The 12,304-nt window shown below is 35.9% G+C and overlaps 1 protein-coding gene across 13 annotated transcripts in view; it reads left to right on the top strand.

Moving 5' to 3' along the window:
* Positions 1–12,304, top strand: part of Ptp99A (Protein tyrosine phosphatase 99A) — an 874,937-nt gene that overhangs the window by 843,568 nt on the left and 19,065 nt on the right. The window lies entirely within an intron of this gene.

Here is a 12,304-nt window from a genome sequence, read left to right as displayed (position 1 = left end):
TACGAGAATGCCGTATCAAATAGAGCGCCCCCTAAATGAAAAATTTACATATGAGTTGCCAAATCATTTTGATAGATGAAAATTTTCATAGTGGTCACACTATGTGTACAACATTCGCAGGTAGAAAATTTGACATCTCATACGACATTGATAGATGGTGTAAACAGCCCTTAAACACGGATTATGGCAAAATACGTGGGGATCTATAGATTGAAAAGTATGGCAAAATACGTGTGGATCTATAGATCGACAAAAATAATAAACAATGCCTCTTCTACTTCGCTTTAGTCATTCACTGGTGTTTGAGAGCCTAACATTACAAATGACAGTAAATGAAACGCATTTTACACTTAAGTGGTTTATAAAACATGCATCATTTAAGTCGTCAATTCCGTACAATATCTGTCAAATAAATTGCATAAACTCTCAAAACACCTGTTTAAGTCCCGGTCCACACTAGCGGGAATTTCATTAAAAAATATCATGAAATTAGGCGTTTCTAGATCGAGTTCCATAGTAGGGTAAAATGATGAAATTGGTGTAGTAGGGAATTCGACCTAAAAACGTCTAATTTCATGAAATTTTTTAATGAAATTCACGCTAGTGTGGACCGATACTAAGTGAAAGTGCAAAATGCGTTTAATAGTACGTTTACATATAACCAAATTTAATAAACCCACTTGGTTTCAATTGTCAACTCCATTGCGTATACAAATTAACCCTCATAAAGAAGGTTATAATACACTAGAGTTTTTTGCCGGGTTAACCCACTTCGATAGGATTTATTTGACGTTTGCGCTACGGAATTGACGTCTGAAATCCAAACCCACTGGGTTAATCCGGTTAAGTGTAAATGGGGTATTACATAAACTCCAGAAATATGCAAAATTAAAAACATATTTTAGGGTTAAGGGCTGGAACAGATCTCCTCAAAGTCCTTCTCGAGAGCACGAAAAAGTAAAGGCCTGCGTACATAAGCTGCTCTGCCTGATTGCCTTGCTTTCCTGCTTCATTTTTGACATAATAAAAATAAAAGAATAAAGAAGGCCGAGGAAATTTCGAACTGGGTTGCCCTTTTCTTTTTTATTCTTTTATCAGAAGTAAGCAAGGTAAGCAGGCAAGGCAGCTTATGTACGCAGGCCTTTACGTACCGACGCTTTAAAATTAAATTTTACAACGGTATTTCAACAGCATACGAAATGTAAACAAAACACGTTTGTTGTCAATTTTGGCTTCTAAATACTCGTAAATATGGGTGACAAATCTACGATAGAATCGATTTTATCGATATTTTGAAACGGAAATATCGAAAAAATCGAATGGGGCAGATATCGATAGTTTGTCAGCTCTAGCGGATATGTGTAGCCATTGTGGCGGCTCTGGTCACTTGTCCACTGCGTGCCCAAATTAGGCGAACTACAGGAATTGCGCCTATAGGTATCGTGCAGCTATGCACCTTATGACACCCCTTGACTGTTCTGTTTAAGCAGCGTTGGTTGCCTGGGCAGAAGCCCAGCGTTAATATGAAGGTGTTACAGGAGCTTGGTCAGGCGTTATTAAACTTTGGTGCTTCCATTGGCTTGTTGCAGGAGCCTTACTGTAGGGATGTCTGTGTGAGAGGGTTGCCGGGGGGTATGCGTGTCTTTACGGACGGGGGTTGTGACTCTGCTATAGTTGTTGTGGACACTGACATGGACTGTACTGTTCTTTCAAATCGCCAGAGGGGGGTTTGTCTATCCGTTGAAGGGGCGCCGGGAAAGGTGTTGTTGGATAGCATCTATTGTAGATTTAGCTTGCCGTTGGAGCCTTTTCTGGGGTATATGGATGCGGTACTACTCCTTGCGAATAGCTGTCCGCTAATCCTGGGCTTAGATGCAAATGCAACCTTTTCCTTGTAGTTCTCCAAGATGACCATCCACACATCTGGCCATCAGCGAGGGGTATGGCGATTTTGAATGAGCCCTAGGATATGTATATCTTCGATGGTCCTTTTGTGGTAAGCGACATTGACGTGACGGTTGAAAATGGGGCAGCATTGACATCTTACCAGCTTAGTTGGCAGATTTGTGGAGACTGGGGTATAAGTGACCATAGGCTCATTGAGATTTTGGTCACGCCACGGGGATTTTTGTAGGATTCTTTTTTTAGATGCACATTTGGTTCATCGATTGAAAATAATTGTGGCCTGTAGAGTGATTTTCTGAAAATAGGCCTTTGGCCCTCTTACAAAGTAGTATGGTAATAAAGATCGGTCAGGGGGTACGGGTTATTGTTAACCGAACGCCATAAAAGTATATATATAAGGTTTTTGGATCAAATGGAAAAGATTAGGTTGTTAGATAAAAAAAATGTTTTTTTTTTGGGTCACTCTAATGTGTCACTCCGCGTGCCTTCGAAAAAATATATTTTTATTGTTACCATTCTAATACACACTCACACTACACCTAATATATGCGAAAATATGTATGTCCTACAATGGCATGTAAAAGTTTTTGTGGCCTGCTTTTTGTTCAATCTTCTTTTTTTAGTTTTGAGTTTCGAAAAACTTTGTTGGCAAAAACAAAATTTTGTGATTTCTGATTTTGTACTTCATCGGTTATTGTTGGTTTTATTTGGAAAATAGTTTGGCAGACTCTATACTTTTTTTCTTGTTAAATGATTTGGAATGGAAATATCAACACTCTGTGTCTGTAGTTTTAATAAAAAATAGTTTCGCACATATACATACTGCATATGCGTTAAGTCTACAACAATTCCAAAATAGAATTCATAAAATATTCAAAGTTATAATTATCACTTTCATAAATGCCAATGCATTATGAATGAGCTACAATTGAGGAGGTAGGAGAGTATTTATTCAAATAAAGATTGTATTTTATAGAAAAAGTCGAAAAGCTATGTGAACATAAACCACGATTTACTTCGTTCAAAACGGATGTATTCAAAACCATGGTGTAAGAAGTAAGGTGTTTGCATTAATTACAACAACTAATGGGTACTTTACACGATATGTTTTTTACATATGAGCTTTCACTTTGCATATATATTTTTTATGGGAGAGGTGACAACTCATATGTAAAAAACATATCGTGTAAAGTACCCATAACAATTTTACAATGACCACATGGCTTTATGAGAACTGAATTGTCAATGACAATAAGTGTGTCTGCGTACTCGATAATTTGTAAGAATTATTAGCAATTTTTACTGAATGTTGTTTTTTTACACAAATGTTCAGTAAATGAGAATGAATTGAGAGGCTTGTTTCGAAATTTTTATTACTGAGAACTTATAACACTGTGCAACACTGAAAATGCAAACAACTTCTAGTGGGCATTTTGTGAAAGTACAGATTGAGACTACAAAACCCCTAGTTGGGTTTCATGTTTTTAGATCGGGTTTTGATTTTATGGCCTCATCTCTACCGGGCTAAAACAACCTTTTTTCCATTGATCCGGGCTTTATCTCAGAAACTAATAAGAATTTTGCTTTGCGGTCTTCAGCAATATTGTAGTACTAGAGTAGTAGAACTTAAGTTTCATATAGACGAACTGGGAAAAACCGCAACTAGCGCATCAAAATTGATAAAATATATAAAAGTTTACATAATTTCTGGAATTAGGGTCAGTTACAGCCAAACTATTGAGAGTTGAACCAAGCAACCTTTCGCAAAAAATTCCAAAATATGTGCTCAGCAAATCTTCGGAACATTCGGAAACTGTAAAACACTTATTTCATGTTGTTTAGGCGGGATTTCATATCGTACTTTTTACAAAACATATTTCAAACAACGTTCACACAGGCTGTTTATTCTCATATTTGAAATTTCTATGTATTGTTGATATATTTTTCAAATTGTCGTTGAAAAATATGCTAGAAATAACGCGATAGAGGCATTTTAGAGGAATGATATGTTTTGAAGAGTTGTGTATTACATTTCAGCGAATATTTTTCCCAATTATAATAATTAGAAAAAGTTGACCGTTTTGGGTATACGCTGCGAAATATATTCAAATTACGGAATTTTTAGATATATTATACAATATGAGGGAATAAATGAGGTTATTCGTGTTGATTATTTTTCAAATACCTTCTTCTTGTTCTTATCTACAAGTTTGCTGCGGATGTCATGGAAAGATTCGTGTTGGTTTTAAAGATATAGCCCCGATTTGCTATAAAAAGTCAATATTTAACGATGTTTGGATAGGGCCATAAAATCCGAACCCGATCTAACAAAACAAAACCCAAAGAGGGTTTTTGTCTATTGGGTCTGTACTTTCATAAAAACTGCATTAAAAGTTGTTTGCACAAAATTACCTTGAAAATGTTGCACAGTGTAATTTTTACCGAAGGAATTTTGTTCAGTAACATTTTGTAGCTTTAGCAGTTGTCAAAAGTTTAAAATATTCAAATATCATAATCGTCAATATTAATCAAATTGAAAATTTGTACTGAATGTTGTCTTTCTACTTTTTTATTTTTTTTTCCTTTGAAGGAGTATAAAATGCTTAACTCTCTAAAAAGAAGTTACTGAGTAATATTTACTGAGAAAGTACAAGGACAAACCTAATATTTGAATACTAGGGTCTTTTGAAAATAGTTCAGAAAAAATTACAGGAAATACATGGAAATATTTAAAATTTTATATTAATTGACAGCTAAATTACTCTATACTGATGATGTGACATTTTGGAATATTTTGGGTAGATTTTAATACATTCTGACAATTAGTTTTTGTACAATTCTGAATAGAATCTCTTTGGCCGCCAGAGGAGAATAATATGTCTTCGAAGTATTAAAATCATGTTAAGATATTCGGCATGTCGTTTTAAAGCTGAATAATCTTTTTCTCCACATTTCAGAAATTGAACTCCTCCAGTCAATCAATTTTCTTCGATTACTGATTCTGTATCCGTTTTATATTTTTATTAAAGTGTAATATTCGTATTTTCTCAGTAATCGATTTCCCATAACTTACCATATTTAATAACGGTTACACTTCTTAACCCGCTCGAGCAAAACCATGGAACAGCCTTCAAGATTTTTTTCTCCATGTTTCCCCAAAAAAGCGTATTAAACATTATAATGCTATTTAATTATTTATGGAAATTAAACACCCTAACCAAAATGCATTATCCTCCGTTTTTTTGGGAATTTTATTCTAAAGCAAAAACATGTAAATGTTTTGTATTTATTCTTCCGTTTGCCTCTAATTCTCTCATTTAATCTTCTTTTTATCATACATTTCAAACACTTTGCCAAAAAAAACAAAAAACAAAATAAAGCGTCAGTTCCGTTTTATTTTGCCTTCATAATTTCTTTTTGCCATTGGCCAACCGAAAAACGTCACTTCCATCAGATTAGTAAAAGGGTTTGCTGCTGCTGGAAAGGCATTAAGGCGTATGAAAGCTACTTACTTATTTTCAAGCTTAAATATGGTGAATTGTTATTTATGACTTTTCTTAGTAATTAAACAAAAAAGACGCTTTGGAAGATGAAGAAAATCTTTTAGGGAAAAATGTCATTTCAAAGTTAAAAGATATGTCAAGAAAATGAATAAAATGTCACAAGGAAGTGTCTTGAGTTGGGGGAACAGATTCAGACGGAATTCTCTTCTTGGTCGCTTCTTTTTTTCTGGGTTGACATCGGTTTCCAAACACATCTCAACTGGTCCATAGTCCAATTCGTATAAGTTGCTAACAATTCCAAATGCATTAGCTCTTTAAGAGTTCGCATCAAGATCTTTTTTTCCGTATGATTGCTTTAGTTGGAGTGTTCCCCCAATGGCTCAACTCCATTTATTACCCTCTATTACAGAGAGTAATGTTTTTCAAAACGAACTGACAGTGTTGCAAAATTTTACTGATCGCTACCAATATCATGATTTCATCCCAGCATCTCAGTTTTTGAAATTATGCCTTTTTTTAGCGAAAACCCGAACTCTTTAAGTGTCTAGTATTCCCATATGAATGAGAATCACACTCACTTTACGGCTTTTCCAAAGAAACACCAAAATCAAAATATTCTGCAACATGTCAGCACGTATCAACTAAGAACTCATCGAATTCTGTAAGTTGAAAAGAACATCAACACAGTTGTCTGTGAGGTTGTTGTTGGAATTTTGTTTTTAACAAAGGTCCCCTTCGCGTGCCTCCGCTGTTTTTTGTTTGTTTTGTTTATTGTTGAAGATTCAATCTCATTTTATTGCTTGAGTTGGAGTATTCCCCCAATGGCTGTTTTTTCCTTTATCGCATTATATTTTCTGCGAAGACCTTTATTGCTTCCCAGCATCTTTCATTTTGCAGCATTTTTGGAACAATATTTCCACAGGTCAGCTCTGCCACCTCTGCCTCCAATGATCCTCGGCTTGTAGCCCATTGTTGACACTTGAAAAGGGTATGTTCAGCGTCGTCAATTTCTTCTTCCTCTTCGTGGATGCAGTATGGTGTTCTACATTTCCCATGCGGTACAGGTACTTTCGGGAGTAACCCCCTGCCCCCAGGGCATATGGTTTAGGTAATAATTTACCTCGCCTTGCTTTCTGCTAACCAAATTCGGAGGTCAGAAATCAGCTTGTGTGTCCATCTTCCTTTCATTTCGTTTATCCACCGCGGTTGCCATATATCCATTGTTTCATCTGGTTAAGCTACATACATTTTCCATTCCTGCGATAAACGCCTTTCGTTGCTTTATTGCCTGCAGATTGATAGCGATCATACCAGATATTACCAGAATGGCTTCTTTTGATACGGTACGGTATGCGGATGACATTCAGAGTGCAGCAGTTCTTTGTAAGACTAATATTTTTTCGCTTGCGACTGCGTTTCCATCGTCGGTGCCCAAATTTCATCCATAAAGGAGTATGCTGTTCATCACCTCACTGAGTAGTTTCCTTCTGCTCGGTAGGGGGCAACCAATGTTTGCCATCATCCTACTCATTTGAGCTGTTATTTTTGCCGCCTTTGTTGTTGCATACTCAATCTATTTGGAGTATGTCAGCTTTGAGTTCAGCTAAATTCCTAAATATTTCAGGAAAGACTTGGTGCGAACTAATAAGTCACCGATCGGTTTTTTGCACCGCCAGTCTTAGGCCGTGAGAGTATAGACAACTCTCAACTCATAGTTTTTCGCAGTTTCCGCTGCGCTTCTTCGGTACTTCTTGCTTTAATCACTGCTGCGATGTCATTGGCTGTTTTCTGCGTTTCATAGATCCGGTCCTAGTATAGATCCTTGTGGCGCTCTTAAGGTGATTTTATCTCTTTTGTGTCTTGGTTTGTGTCGTATGTCAGTATACGATTTCAAATAATAGGCGATTGTGCTCGAACGTATTGTTGGTTTATTATTTATATCTCTAATGTATAAATAGAAATTGTTTTGTGAAGTCACGTTAACGAATGATGATATTTATCGTCCGAATTTCAGATTATCGTGTATTGTCCGGAAATAAGTCATTCACTGTCTACATGTGATTCGTTTATAATCGATCGGTGAATATACCATGAATTTCAATATTAATAAATTGGACATGCACTTTCTGACGAAGATAGGTCCACATTGCCATTTTTTAATTATACGTTTTTGTAAAATGCGTTTCAGAAAAGAGCTACACATCCGATATCACAATTTTCAAAATGTGTACTTTTTTGAACCAATATCGCATTTACATCAATTTAGAAAATCCATAAATTAAGCTATGCTAAAAACAAAATATAGCTTGTTTCAGATTCAGAGCCTTTAACAATCTACTATTTTCGAATTTTTTATTATATTTTCCTTGATAAATTTGAAAATTGTAATAAATGTTTCTGTAAATATTTATTTTATTATATCCATATCCATAATCTTCTTCCACGATAAATTTAATAAATTGAAAAAAGAACTGAATTGTACTTCAAACTAACAAAATAATAAACGCGATTATTATATACATTTTTATTACAATTATTTCACGTACAAATCTTCAAAATGGTTGATTTGTGAAGTGCAGGTGTATTTTGTTACTGTAATTTCCAATTCAATGACGTCGTGATTGATTGCAACGTAGAATATTCAATATAAAAAACATAAAGGCAATAAACTCAATAACAAATTCACATTTAGAAATTTAAACGTATATCAAACAAATTGAAGTACATATAAATTTTAGAAACAACGTTTTTAAACAGAAAATTAAATAACGAACATGATGAGAAGGTTTAAAAATTCATACTAAAAAATTCATTCCAACATTATAAAATTATTTTTTTACATTTATTATTATTATTACTTCTTTTTTTAAAATTACAGATCAAAAGAAATTAAAGGTTCCGAGGAATAAAAGTAGTCTTAAAGTTCGACCGATAGCAAGAATGCTGTTAACTTTTATTTGAACATTTCCTTCAAAATTTTGTTTTAAGTTTACCGATTTTCGTCGTTCATTAAAAAAATGACTTAGAGAATCGTACTACTGGATTTGATTAATTTACAATTTTAATCCATAATTCATTGCGTATATGTCAAATAAATGATCCCAAACTTAGGTTAATTTGGAAAAAAGCTCTAATGTAAACATGATATTAGAATGTATAGAATGACGAAAAATCAACTGTGTCCTATTTGCTTCTGAATATTTTTCTTCAGTAAAATTCGATTTAAATTTTACATTGTAAAAGGATTTTTTTGTGGCGGAGATGGGAAAATGCAATATGCATTCACGTTGGGCCGTCCCTCAACGTGGTATGTCGGACCCAATCTTCATACCGACTAAAAACCCACCTCCTCTGCTCTGGGAGCTGCATCCACCTCGGCACCGCTTTCGCATTACTTCGAGGTGGCTCCCAGGCCTAAGAGCCTTCTTCTCATTCTTGCTTGCTCCGCTTTATTCCTCGCTTCAGGTTGCTCTAATTGCGTTGTCTAGGTCTGTTTTCTTCGCTCTCAGCAGTGATTCACAGTATCTTACAACGGTGATCCAGTTTTCATTGCACAATATTTTCGGCTGATAGTATGCCTGTTTCTGCCTCTGTTGTGGCCCGGGAATCAAACCATCGGCTGCGTACAAAAAAAACATTTTTTGCACAATATTTTCGGCTGATAGTATGCCTGTTTCTGCCTCTGTTGTGGCCCGGGAATCAGACCATCGGCTGCATACAAAAAATGTGTGGTCTGCGTCATCAATGGTATCTTCTTCTTCGTGGAGACAGAAGGTGGAGTTGCATTTTCCTTATCTAAACAAATACTTTCGGAAATACCCATGTCCGGTAAACATCTGCGTCAGGTAGTAGTTTACCTCTCCGTGTTTTCTGTCCACCCAGGGTTTGATATCGGGTATAAGCTTCGCCGTCCATCTACCACGAGTTTCTCTGTTCCAGCTTGTTTGCCATTTTATTATGGCTTCATCTTTTGTTTGAGAAATATCTTCTGCTGCATGTTGGGAACGTTTCATTTGGTAGATTTTCATCCGCTCTTCTGCCATTAAGTCTATGGGTACCATACCCCCTATGATCTGCACAGCTGATCCCGAGACTGTGCGGTATGCAGATGCAACTCTCATTGCCGCCGTTCTTTGCACCGCTATAAATTTTTGTGCTCTGGTTTTAGTAGAGAGACTCGGTGCCCAGACTTCACATCCGTATAGTAGGATGCTATTGCAGGTTTCCATCACTAGTTTTCTTTTATTGGGGAGTGACCCTCCGATATTTGCCATCAATCTGCTCAGTTGTCTTCCAATTGTGGTAGCTTTTTCACTTGCGCTGTTTATCTGCGGCGTGAATGACATTTTAATGTCAATTTGAATTGACAGTTAAGTGACATTCTTCTGCGTGCGGATAACAATGTCGTTTACCCTCATATCGACTTCAGTTGGTATATGTTTTCTAGTCAGTAGCACCAGCTCAGTTTTGTGCAAAGCTAATTCTAAGCCATGTGTCTCTAACCATGCTTTGGCTCGGATCATCACTTGCTTTAGTTTGCGTTGAGCATCCTCAGTGTTTCTAGCCTGAATTACTGCGGCTATGTCGTCAGCATAACCTACTAAAAACGTGTTATCAGGCATATCTATTTTTAGAATATCATCATAGTTTATATTCCAAAGGTCAGGACCTAGGATAGAGCCCTGTGCGGCACCTGACGTAATCTGTTTTTTCCTTTTACCCTCATTTGTGTTTTATCTAAGTATACTTTCACTCAGTTAACTTTTGATTATCTTCAGAAGGTATGCACAGGGACTTCAAATTTTGTCTCCATGGCATTTATCACGTCTATCCATCTTAGGCTATTAAAAGCGTTTTTTACGTCTAGTGTGGCAAGTGGTACTATCGGTCTGCTATAAGTATTTCTTTGTTGCGCGGCATTAAATACATCGACCACTTCCTGTATAGCTCCAATTGTGGATTTTCCAGATCTGAACCCGTGTTGTCTCTCTGATAAGCCACCTTTCAGTAACAGGATTGACGACTGAGTATAGACAAAATTAAATTTCCAATTATTTGTACAACTTAATATTGTTCTTACTGTTGAGAACTTAATTAAGATTTTATTATTATGTTTGCCGTACTTTTCTGTGTTTAAACAGAATGTTATTATGATTTTTTTTGGCTATTTTTTGTTTCCTGCTTAGTTGTTGACACTGGGGTGGTATTTTGCTCTTATGGGATGTTTTTTCTTTCAGTCATTCTCTGGAAAAAGAAAACCTTTAACGGTCATCCAAAGAATGAAGCCTTTCTCTGCTTATTGCTTGAACCAATGTTAATAATGATGCTTGGATTGTTTGCTTGCAGACTGTATGTAGCTCAGTCACACAACCATCAGCACCGAGTCGCCGCCTCCATGGCTATCTGTGTCGAGTATGAAAAAAAGAAAAACTACACCCACCCTCTGGCAAGAGCCCGAATGACTACAGTTTGTATCCTTTTAATTTGAAAATATGTAAATTACCATTTATGCTTTTGTTTTGCTTAAGTGGAGATGAAAAGAGAGAAGTACTCTTATACAATGCCGAGTAAAAATTCTGTGCCCTGTTTGCTTTGTACTTAATCCTTTTTCTCTGTTTTTTGGCATATTCTCAAGTTGGGTTGGATTATTGTTGGCCCCGTAGACAGACAGACAATCAGCAGAGGGTCCAAAGAAGAGTTAATTTTTATTTTAATGCAATTAAGTGATGATTTCAGTTCATCGTTGTCATCATCCCATAAACATTGGGAACAGCCAGGGATGAAGATGGGGCGGGCTGGACGTTTAATGTTGGTCAAACAGTTGTAAGTTTATTAAAAAAAAAAGAAATCCAATTGAATGCTCTAGTCATCAAATTAATAATGTCAATAATGATTACTTATAAATGACTTACTTCTGAAAGCATTAACATCGATTTATTTCAGTCAAATATTCAACATAAACTGCTCTCTCATAGTCCAAGAAATACGAAATACCAACTCAAAGTCATATCGCAATGTTCTGTAGTGCGATTCTGTAACTCATTTTTTGGTTACCGACAAAAGTCGGTAAAATTAAAACACAATTTATAAATGAAAAGTATAACCCCCAGTTTATGTATTTCGAAACGAAAATGTGTGCGCATGAAAGACACCCAAACTTTAGTTTTTGAAATATTATTTCATTTGCTTTTGCTTCAAAACAAAAAACAAATTTGAAATACACACTCAAATTTGGTAGTTTTTCTTCCGCATTCGTTTTCTTATCGACATACATAAACAGGCCCTAAATAAAAGTTGATTTCACTGTTGGTATCGGTAAGTCCTACCGACTGTTTTATATTCGTCGCAAATTTACCGAAAAATCGGTAATATTAGAAGTTACTGACATTTAAAAATTTCCACTTTTCGACGATTTTCGGTAATTTTGTCGTTGACTAGTTACAGAATCGCACTACTGGTAACCAACATAGTCGGTTAAGACGATTGTAAGACTGTTCTATACACGAGTATATTCACCGGTTCAATGACTTCAGGATCCACAATTTTTTCAAATCTGTTGACTTCTTGATGACAAAATCGCATGTCTTTTCCATTTTATATGAGTGTTGAAGAACCCATGCTGGTATCACCTTTCTGGATGATATCTCAGAAGTGGAGACAACAGTAAACGTTGCTCCTTCCCAAAGTTTCCCAAGGATATTAACGGCTTGAACAGGGAAATCCAGTGATTTCTTGTTGCGACAGTTGTTGTTGTAACCCCTACAAGTAAAGTTGTATCGGTGTATGTATAGAAAAGAAAGAGAAGAAAATGTTTAGGCATCTAAGCATCCACATCCAGTCCTAGAAAGCGACTGGATGTGTCCATAGTGTATCAAGTCTGTTGGATTTTCAGGACA

The sequence above is a fragment of the Musca autumnalis genome, unplaced genomic scaffold, assembly GCF_047663935.1.
Source record: "Musca autumnalis isolate F117 unplaced genomic scaffold, ASM4766393v1 scaffold_1, whole genome shotgun sequence".
Taxonomy (NCBI): domain Eukaryota; kingdom Metazoa; phylum Arthropoda; class Insecta; order Diptera; family Muscidae; genus Musca; species Musca autumnalis.
The sequence above is the reverse complement of the archived record's forward strand: the minus strand, read 5'-3'. Positions and strand labels throughout refer to the sequence as shown.